Genomic DNA, 10,940 nt, shown 5'->3' on the forward strand with positions numbered 1-10,940 from the left:
GAACTCAGGGCTGAGGGAATTCAGAATGTGACGAAACACAGTTTGTGCCCAAACTATGTAAAAAAATTGTTTAAAAAAACGAAACCAAGGCAAAAAAAATCTAGATCTTTTTCTGGTTTTTCCATTTTGAAAAAAAAATCCTCTAGAGTTAATTGCTGGGCTTGGCCTTTATGCACAACCTCAAGAATAGCTCCAAAAATGAAGGCGTGACCGAAAATGAAATTTCGTAAAACTGTTTGGCATTTCTCAATTTCTATCATTTAATAAGAAAAGTTAAAACTTTTTTTTAATTATTCGTTTTCATAAAGATGGTTTGGTTAGTTTGAATGGTGCTAATTTTTTTCTAACTGATTTGTTTACTCACATTTTTAACCTATTAAATTGATATCATGCCATAATATGACTTCTTTATAAATTTTTTTAATTTAACCTTAGAATTGGAAAATTTTAAAATTTTGAGAACGATCACGGGCAGCCGTAGTACATTTGAATTTCCGATCCAGGTCAACCTTTCCAGTCCCAGTTTGTACTGTACCGCACGGACATTCGGTAAGAAAACAATCAACAGGACTAGCCTGATGTGCAACCTTGTTGACCCGTTCAGACTTTATGCTTCATATAGGTTGAATTTACTTTCACTAAAGGGGCAGAGGTGCTCAGCTAGGTGCGTACGGTTATCAAAAAGATATTTCTTTCTTTAAATACAAAAATATTTATTATTTATTTCTCTGTCAGAACTTTCCACTTCAGTTTAGAGTTTTGTGGCATTTAATATCAAACCTAAATTTGGTTTGATCTGAAGAAACTTTAAATTTGACTAGTCACGTCATGTTGATCTTCAATTCAAACTTTTACAATTTTTCCAAAGTAGAAACATATTCACTAGATTTCGTACTTTTACGATTTTTGCAAAGTAGAAACATATTTACTAGATTTTTTACTTTTACAATTATTGCAAAGTATAAACATATTCACTAGGTTTTGTACTTTTACAATTTTTACAAAGTAGAAACATATTCACTAGATTTTGTACTTTTACAATTTTGCAAAGTAGAAACATATTTACTAGATTTCGTACTTTTACAATTTTTGCAATGTAGAAACATATTTATTAGAATTTAAATTATGTGGCAAAAGATGATGTCATGAGTTTGATTTTGTTAAACTTATTAAAATGTAATTTTTTTGAAAAGCATACCCTGCTTATCAAACATAAGATCATTAATTGCCTTTTTTTTAATAAATTCAGTCAAAAAATTATTTTAATAAGTTAGTTTAATTGTAAATATTTTTATTTCTGACATTCTTTTTTGGCAGCCGTAGAGTCTTTCGTCCAATGTTCACGAAAACTTTTGGTCGTTCTCAAAAATATATTTAGTTCACACGATGCCCATATCCGTTGGTAGGAGCCACAAAAATCCTTATAGCATTTAGGTAAAATACGGAAGTTTGCAGCATTTATTGCAAAGTTTAATCTTTTCAAAGTTTTAGAGTTTTCATGTCAGTTCATCTTCTTCTTCGGCTCAAACTTTAAGAATAAATATTAAACATTTGCAAAATAAAGAATTCTTTTTTGTATAATCCTATTTTCTTGCTTTCTGCCATAAGCAAAATAAGATTTAAGGAACAACAGAAACGTTTTATTTTGAATTTTGGTTATAATTAATTATAAAATATGTAATGAAGGAACTGCTTGGAGCACATCTATATTTATAAAGTTCCAATCTCTGTCTGTCTGTTTGTTTTTCCGATCATAACTCAGTTATATCCCTGGACCGAATTGCCTCAAATTATTTTGAAACAGTTTCTAGGCGCTTAAGTTTTATGTGGAAATAAAGTTAAAATTGCAATTTACGACAAAGCGTGGGTGAACGGCGGAAGTAACTATGAGTAAACTAACCAACGCTGGTTTACCAAGCTAATCATGAATAAGATAAAAACTCAGGAAAGGAAAGTTCTTAGAAGATTCTCAGAAGTCTCATTTAGTAGCACTACTTAACTCTTGCACACTCTATTAGAAGTAATTGAAATATACTTTTGTTTATTAAACTATTATAAATATGTCAAATTTTCATGTAACAAAAATACAAATTTCTTAGAGTGTTATTTTTTTTCATTAGTTTTATGTTACTATAACAGCTGAAGAACCAGACGTAGCCCAGGTTTATATTTTTAATCATTACCTATACTTACTCAACCGCTGCTTTTCATTAGTTTTATGTTACTACAGCTGAAGAATCAGACGTAGCCCAGGTTTATATTATTATTCATGAGCTATACTTACTCAACCGCAGCTTTTGGTATTAAAACATGGTTTTAGCTAAAGTGTCCTGTGTTGCCCGTAGAAAACTTGAAAATTTCAAAAGGCATTGTCAATATCACTCTCATCTATATATGGGTTCCCTAAAAAAAGTCAGCCTATTTGGCCCAGCCGTTTAGCAAGGTATTAATTCTGTCTTAAGTAAAAACAGAATTTTAAAAAAAATTCTAAATGAACAGAAAGATTCGTCAAGTTAATCGTTAAAAAGGAAAAAATTAAAAATTCAATAAAGCTATTACAATTAATTTAATATTTTTAAAAATACTTTATCTGTTTAATTTATTTACCATTTTTTAACACAAACTAAAAACTGGAATAAAAAAAATATTAAAAATAAATGTTGTAAACCCTGGGTATAGAAAATAAATAAAAAAGTATTGTTTGTATTTGAGCCTGAAAGGTCCATTGATCTAGGCATACAATATGAATACTAATATATATATATATATACACTGTATACCAGGATACAATAGGATGTATATTGGAACAATAAATATAAAGAGAATAATAGATAGAGACAAGGATATATTGATTGATTGATGGATTTTTGGCATTTAGGGGAATGCCTTCACATATAGACAGCTTTGACGAGCAATGCTAGTCAAAAATATCCTACAAAATACATACATATTTGAGATTTATTGTTACGGAGACTGTACATATTTGGGATTTAGCGTTAAAGAGACTGTACTATTTATGTTAAAGAGACTGTACATATTTGTACTTTAGCGTTAAAGAGACTGTACATATTTGTGCTTTAGTATTAAAGATACTCTACATATTTGTACTTCAGCGTTAAAGAGACTGTACATATTTGTGCTTTAGCGTTAAAGGGACTGTACATATTTGTACTTTAGTGTTAAAGAGACTGTACATATGTGTGCTTTAGTATTAAAGATACTCTACATATTTATACTTCAGCGTTAAAGAGACTGTACATATTTGTACTTCGGCGTTAAAGGGACTGTACATATTTGTGCTTAAGCGTTACAGAGACTGTACATATTTGTGCTTTAGCGTTAAAGAGACTGCACATATATGTGCTTTAGCGTTAAAGGGACTGTACATATTTGTGCTTTAGCGTTAAAGGGACTGTACATATTTGTGTTTTAGCGTTAAAGAGACTGTACATATTTGTGCTTTAGCATTAAAGAGACTGTACATATTTGTACTTTAGCGTTAAAGAGACTGTACATATTTGTACTTTAGCGTTAAAGAGACTGTACATATTTTTACTTTAGCGTTAAAGAGACTGTACATATTTGGGCTTAGCGTTAAAGAGACTGTACATATTTGTACTTTAGCGTTAAAAAGACTGTACATATTTGTACTTCAGCGTTAAAGGGACTGTACATATTTGTGCTTTAGCGTTAAAGAGACTGTACATATATGTGCTTTAGCATTAAAGGGACTGTACATATTTGTGCTTTAGCGTTAAAGAGACTGTACATATTTATGCTTTAGCGTTACAGAGACTGTACATATTTGTGCTTTAGCATTAAGGGGACTGTACATATTTGTGCTTTAGCGTTTAAGGGACTGTACATATTTGTCCTTTAGCATTAAAGAGACTGTACATATTTGTGCATTAGCATTAACAGGATTGTAAACGAAATTTCAAGTGAACCTGCATTCTTAAAATATTTTTTTCTGATTTATAACAGTATATATACTTTAAACCTTTGTCTGATATCTTTTGCTAACTAAACATTGATTGTTTTTTAATTGTGGCTTCCTTACGAAAGGAACTTGCTGAAATATGTATTAAGTATGCAAATACACTATGGGAAATCATATAATTCATCTTTTCAATTGTTACATAGATAAAGGCTTCAAGAGTACTGTTGTGAATAGGATCGATATACCAGTCCATAAATAACTTTAAACTTGAATTCAACTTGAGGGGAAAAAAATAAAGATTAATTTGGTACACACGAGCTTCGTTCAGAATGAAAATAAAAAATATTGTTGAATCCAAAAACAATAAATAATTAAACCATGATTTCATAACTTAAAAGAAAATAGGTGGAAGAATTTTATTCATCTGCTGCAGAACCATTCTTAATTTTAGAATTCTGAAAATTTTGTGAATTTTAAGAAAAATTATTCAACGGATTTTTGTATTTTTTTTTTGACGCCAAACTTATATATAAGTTTGTTAAATGATCGTACTGTTGATTATAATTCCTAAATATATTTTGGGTCTAAAGAAATGTTTAGAAACTTTAGAACAGATTATTTAGTTAGTTTGACAGTTGGAGAATAGATGGACTGGGAGAACTACGAACTCACCATGATTTATATTTTTGACGCTCAAAAATAAGATTTATTTCGATATAAATGGTTTTTTTTGAAAAAATGTCGTATTTAGATGGTTGGTCCAATATCTCTCATTCTAACAAACTTTTCGTTTTACCTTATTTAGGTCTCAGCTCTCTGGCAACTAATGTTAAACTTTGATCCCCACACCCTGTACCCTTCACCTAAACATACAAAGAAACGCCCCTGTGTTACAGGGACTGTTAACCCTATCCCTGCTGGGGTACTTGAAAACCAGGAAAACCAGGGGGGGGGTCAATTTGACCCCCCCCCCTCTAAATCCCATGTTTTATGTCCAAATATGACAAATGATACATCATTAGAAAGCTCTTGTGCTCTACTTTTAGAATCTGCAAAAAAATTTGCAAATTTGCAAAAATTGAATTTTTTATCGCAAAATCCAGTTTTATAGTAAAAATGTTTGCAAAAAAAAATTTGTCCAAAAAATGAAAAATTATACATTTTTGAAAAGCCCTTGACCATGCCATTTCAAATATGCAAAAATTTTTGCAAAATTTTAAATAACCTGATTTTTTATCAAGAAAAACTAAAAATGTGCAAATTTCCTTTGACAGGTTGTTTGCAAACAATTTGCAATTTTTTTTTCGCAAAACTTGTCCAAACCGTTTCCTTATGTCATAGGCTTTCCAAAAAGCTAAATTTTATCAAAATCTGACAAGTGAAAGTGGGTCAAAACAAAGATTTAGTTTGTTACAGGCAAAAGCAATCATTCAGGCAGTATGCCTGAGGACTCAGGCAGTTAGTATTAAAGCCCGGTTTTAGGCCTAGAGGGAGGGCTTTGGGTATGTAAGAAAAGTCAGAAAATTTCAACAGCCTCAGACCAATACTTTTTGAGTTATGTAAAAAAAACTACAGGGGGGGGGGCAAATTGACCCCCCCCCCCAGCAGGAATAGGGTTAAGGTTGAATGAAAAGGATATAGGCTGAAGCCTAAACCTTTTGGGAGTTGATCAAGAACAATATTATTTCTGTCTGATGTCCCGAGCTCCAGTAATTGATATAAAACTGTGTCAAAGTTATACAAAAACTTATATAAACGTACATGGCCAATAGAGCCACGTGACCAGATACTAAACAGCCACTGGTGGAAATTTTGGTCATGTGATGCATTTGGTGTCACGTGACCAGATACTGCACTAACATATTGGTGATACAGACTAAGTGGAACCAACAAAATTTGAGTCGCGGCTTAAGTTTAAACTTTGGCTCAACAAATTCTTAAAATTCGACCTAGAATCATATAATTTGAGTTTTGGTATAACTTCGACACAGTTTTATATCAAGTTCTTAAAAACAGAGATATGAGATAGAACTAATATTGGTGGCCATCAACTCCTAAAATGTTTAGGCTTCAGTCTATACTCCCTTTCATTTTACCTTTCAATTTAGCTTTCATTTTAGCTTTCGTTTTAGCTTTCATTTTAGCTTTCATTTTAGCTTTCATTTTAGCTTTCATTTTAGCTTTTATTTTACCTTTCATTTTACCTTTCATTTTAGCTTTCATTTTAGCTTTCATTTTACCTTTCATTTTAGCTTTCATTTTAGCTTTCATTTTAGCTTTCATTTTAGCTTTCATTTTACCTTTCATTTTAGCTTTCATTTTAGCTTTAATTTTTTTTGTCAACTAAAATCAATGATTTAGTTTTCCTGGTAAATGTTAAATTCGAACCTAGTAGAGTAGTTTGCAGGGCTTATATTTACAGTAAGAACCAGAAAACCTGGTAATAAGAAGTCGATATTAAAGCAATAGTTAAATGTATTTGATCGTTTTAACAATTAAAGTTAGTTTAACTATAGTAACTATTATTTGTCTGTTAACACTGCATAATTGCTGTGTCCCATTCTTTTAAAATGTCGTTATTTTGCGATAACTCAAAAAGTATTGGTTTGAGGAGTTTTTTGACTATTCTAACTAATATAGCTTTGATACCTACTGCCTGAGTCCTCAGACATACTGCCTGATCGCCTAAATTTACCTTTACCAGACTAAATCTAAATTTAGACCTACTTTTAGTCATTGGATTTCAACATTTTATAGCCCATTTGAAAGCCTATAACTTTAGGTTGTAGATTAAACAATTTCTGCAAAGAAAATTTGCTTTGATTTTTGGGCAGACGCCTTAAAAGGGAATTTACACAATTTTAGTCATTCTTGAATACACATTTAGGTTAAAAAGTAAAAATAAATTGGCATATTTGAAATCGCTGGGTCAAGGCTTTTCAAAAATGTATAATTTATCATAATTCGCGCACTTCCTTTTCACATTTTTTGCTGAAAAACTTGATTCTGTAATAAATATTTGAAATTTGCAATTTTTTTATATGTTATTAAAAATGAGCCCAAATACTTTCCAAACATGTATCATAATGTTATAGATTATTATCCCCCCCCTCTCGTCTATTTTGGGTATTCCAGACGTGAGTCGGATATAGGGTTAAAACAAGAACTGGACTAGTATAACAGGCATACTTTGTATTGGATTCATTTCGGGGCTGTCAATGGCGGATATACAGTGAGAGCCAGAAAACTCTGGAATAGGAAAACTAATTAAATCCCATATTTATACGTATATGTCATGTTGAAACAAAGCAAATAGTTTTACTATTAACTTTTAAATCACTCATTAAGTGAAATGGGTTGTATGCACTGAGCAATTTCCGTGTCTCAGATTGGATGGACTTTTTAAAGTGATAACTTGAGTTTAACAATCGCCTTCATATTCCATAGTTTTCTGGTTGTCACTGTAAGAGAATCCCCGGTCGATTAAACCTATTCCTGCTGGGGGGGGGGGGGGGGTGATCAACTTGCCAGCCCCCCCTGTAGATTTTTTTTGAAATTTTCTAACTTTTCCTAAATACCCATAGGTCTAAAACCAGGCTTTTATACTAACTGCTTGAAGTCTCAGGAACACTGCCTGAATGACATTCGATCGAAATTGTGTGGAGGATTTTAAATTTTTTTTGATTGCAATGTTTTTTTAGGTCTAAATGAACTGGTTGGCTCAGCTCCAATATTGATGATGCCTACTCGACAACTGACAATGAATTAGATAAACCATTAACTAATTAAAGAATTAGTTAATCAATTAATCCTCAGCTATTCAATTATTCTTGTAAACTCAGCCCTATCTACTGTAATTAATTAATCATGTGTAAGGGAATTTAGACATATCTACAGATACTTTATATTTATACAGTAGGATTCTCAATAGTCTAGTAGAATGAGTATTATACAGTTCAATTCTCAATAGTCTAGTAGAATGAGTATTATACAGTTCAATTCTCAATAGTCTAGTAGAATGAGTATTATATCTATACAGTAGGATTCTTAATAGTCTAGTAGAATGAGTATTTTACAGTCGGATTCTCAATAGTCTAGTAGAATGAGTATTATACAGTCGAATCTCAATAGTCTAGTGGAATGAGTATTATACAGTCGGATTCTCAATAGTCTAGTAGAATGAGTATTATATCTATACAGTCGGATTCTCAATAGTCTAGTAGAATGAGTATTATATCTATACAGTAGGATTCTCAATAGTATAGTAGAACGTTTATTATATCTATTCAGTAGGATTCTCAATAGTCTAGTATATTGAGTATTATATCTATACAGTAGGATTCTCAATAGTCTAGTAGAATGAGTATTATATCTATACAGTAGGATTTTCAATAGTCTAGTAGAATGAGTATTATACAGTCGGAATCTTAATAGTCTGGTAGATTTGGTATTATACAGTCGAATCTCAATAGCCTAGTAGAATGAGTATTATACAGTCGGATTCTCAATAGTCTAGTAGATTAAGTATTATACAGTCGGATCCTCAATAGTCTAGTAGAAAGAGTATTATGCAGTCGGATTCTCAATAGTCTAGTAGAATGAGTATTATACAGTCCAATTCTCAATAGTCCAGTAGAATGAGTATTATACATTCGGAATCTCAATAGTCTAGTAGAATGAGTATTATACAGTCGAATTCTCAATAGTCTACAAGAAAGAGTATTATACAGTCGGATTTTCAATAGTCTAGTAGAATGAGTATTTTACAGTCGAATTTCCAATAGTCTGGTAGAATTGGTATTATACAGTCGGATTCTCAATAGTCTAGTAGAATGAGTATTATAAGGTCGAATTCTCAATAGTCTAGTAGAATGAGTATTATACAGTCGGAATCTCAATAGTCTGGTAGAATTGGTATTATACAGTCCAATTCTCAATAGTCTAGTAGAATGAGTATTATACAGTCGGATTCTCAATAGTCTAGCAGAATGAGTATTATACAGTCGGATTCTCAATAGTCTAGCAGAATGAGTATTATACAGTCGGATTCTCAATAGTCTAGCAGAATGAGTATTATACAGTCGGATTCTCAATAGTCTAGCAGAATGAGTATTATACAGTCGGATTCTCAATAGTCTAGCAGAATGAGTATTATACAGTCGGATTCTCAATAGTCTAGTAGAATGAGTATTATACAGTCGGATTCTCAATAGTCTAGTAGAATGAGTATTATACAGTCAGATTCTCAAAAGTCTAGTAGAACGACCCCGATGGGACCGGAGAGCGTTCTTTTCTTCTTGGAGATCCAAAGACAATGTACAACACAATTTATATAGATATGTTCAAACTGCATTTATTACATGAATAATATGTAATCTAAATTATGATGAAAATCCTAAAGTTCATTATGTTCAATTTAGATTATCATATTCAATTTAACTTTAAATCTTAAGTTCTATGTTCATCTTAAAAAATATTTTACTTTAATAGTTTGTTTTTAATCTTTGTGAAGAAACAATCTCAAGAACTGACGAGGGTCAACCCAGACCGAAATATATTTTCAATAAATGTGGAACTAACATCTACTTTTTTACTCTACAGAGGTTTGGTCCATCACCATCACCGAATTTTAAATTTAATATGAAAATATTTCTATTTGGGAAAAAATATTGAAAATAATTTGAATGTCGTCTTAGAAATTATTAATTTTCTATCCCACAAAAGAAAAGAAAAATAATATTAATAATAATAATGATAATAATAATGTATATTTAGTTTTTAAAATTATAAACAATTATCTAATAAATTCATACTTGATCAGACAAAGCTTTTGTAAGTATCGTTGTGAATTTTTGTATTTCGCTTTAAATTAATCTTAATATGACAAATATAGGAAATAATAGGTTGAATGGATTGACTGCAAATAGGGTAAGTATATCGTTCCCAAGCTTTTTATGTATTTTCGATATTGCTTTAAAAGTATCTTTAAACGTCGTAGCTATCATTTTCATGTGCATCTCATCTTAATTTTTAATTTCTTTGTGTTTTTCTTATCAATATTTTTAATAGGCATATCAGAGTTTAGTTGAAAAGGTTTTAGATATTATTAGAGATATGGGCATCACGAATTCGTTTTTTCTTCATAATATTGGATGTAACCGACGACATTAGAAATAGTTTTAACTTGAAACTAACAATGTTCCTTTGCCATTGTAAATTGTTATTTAAAGTAAATTGTATATTACTGATTGTAAATGTAGATGTAAATGAATTAAAAATATACATGTCTATATATGATTTAAGTAAATTCTAGATTGGAAGTTGTAAATATAGACGTATAAATTGTATATTATATATAATTAATTGTAAGGGTAGACATATATGAATTAAAAATATAAATGGAAAGATTTTTAAATTGCAAATTGTAAATTTCAATGTTTAAGTGTAAAATGGCAATATTTTTATATTGACTAAACTAATTTGTAAATTGTAAATTTTAAATGCAAAACTGCATTTATGTAACTGTACAAAAGAAGGAAAGATATAACCCGAGTATTGCAAGAAAGTACAATTGGGAAACCAGGTTGGATGAAAGGGGAAAAATGGGAGATAATGGATGGAGGAATCAAGAAAATAAAAGTGAAGGATAAAGAAGTAGACAGAAAGAAAGAAAGGAAAGTTGAGAATTAAAAAGAAGAAAGAAAGGAAGAAAAGTGAAGGATACAGAAGTAGTTTAAAAAAAGAAAGAAAGGAAAGTGGAGGATTAAGAAAAAGAAAGAAAGGAAGAAAAGTGAAAAATCAAGAAGTAGATAGAAAGAAAGGAAGGAAAGTGAAGAATCAAGAAGTAGAAAGAAAGAAAGGAAAAAATATGGAGAATTAAGAAATAGAAAGAAAGAAAGGAAGAAATGTAAAGGATCAAGAAGAAGAAAGAAAGAAAGGCAGAAAAGTGAATGATCAAGAAGCAGAAAGAAAGAAAGGAAGGAAAGTTGAGAATTAAGAA

This window comes from Eurytemora carolleeae, unplaced genomic scaffold, assembly GCF_000591075.1.
Source record: "Eurytemora carolleeae unplaced genomic scaffold, Eaff_2.0 scaffold203, whole genome shotgun sequence".
NCBI classification, from domain to species: domain Eukaryota; kingdom Metazoa; phylum Arthropoda; class Copepoda; order Calanoida; family Temoridae; genus Eurytemora; species Eurytemora carolleeae.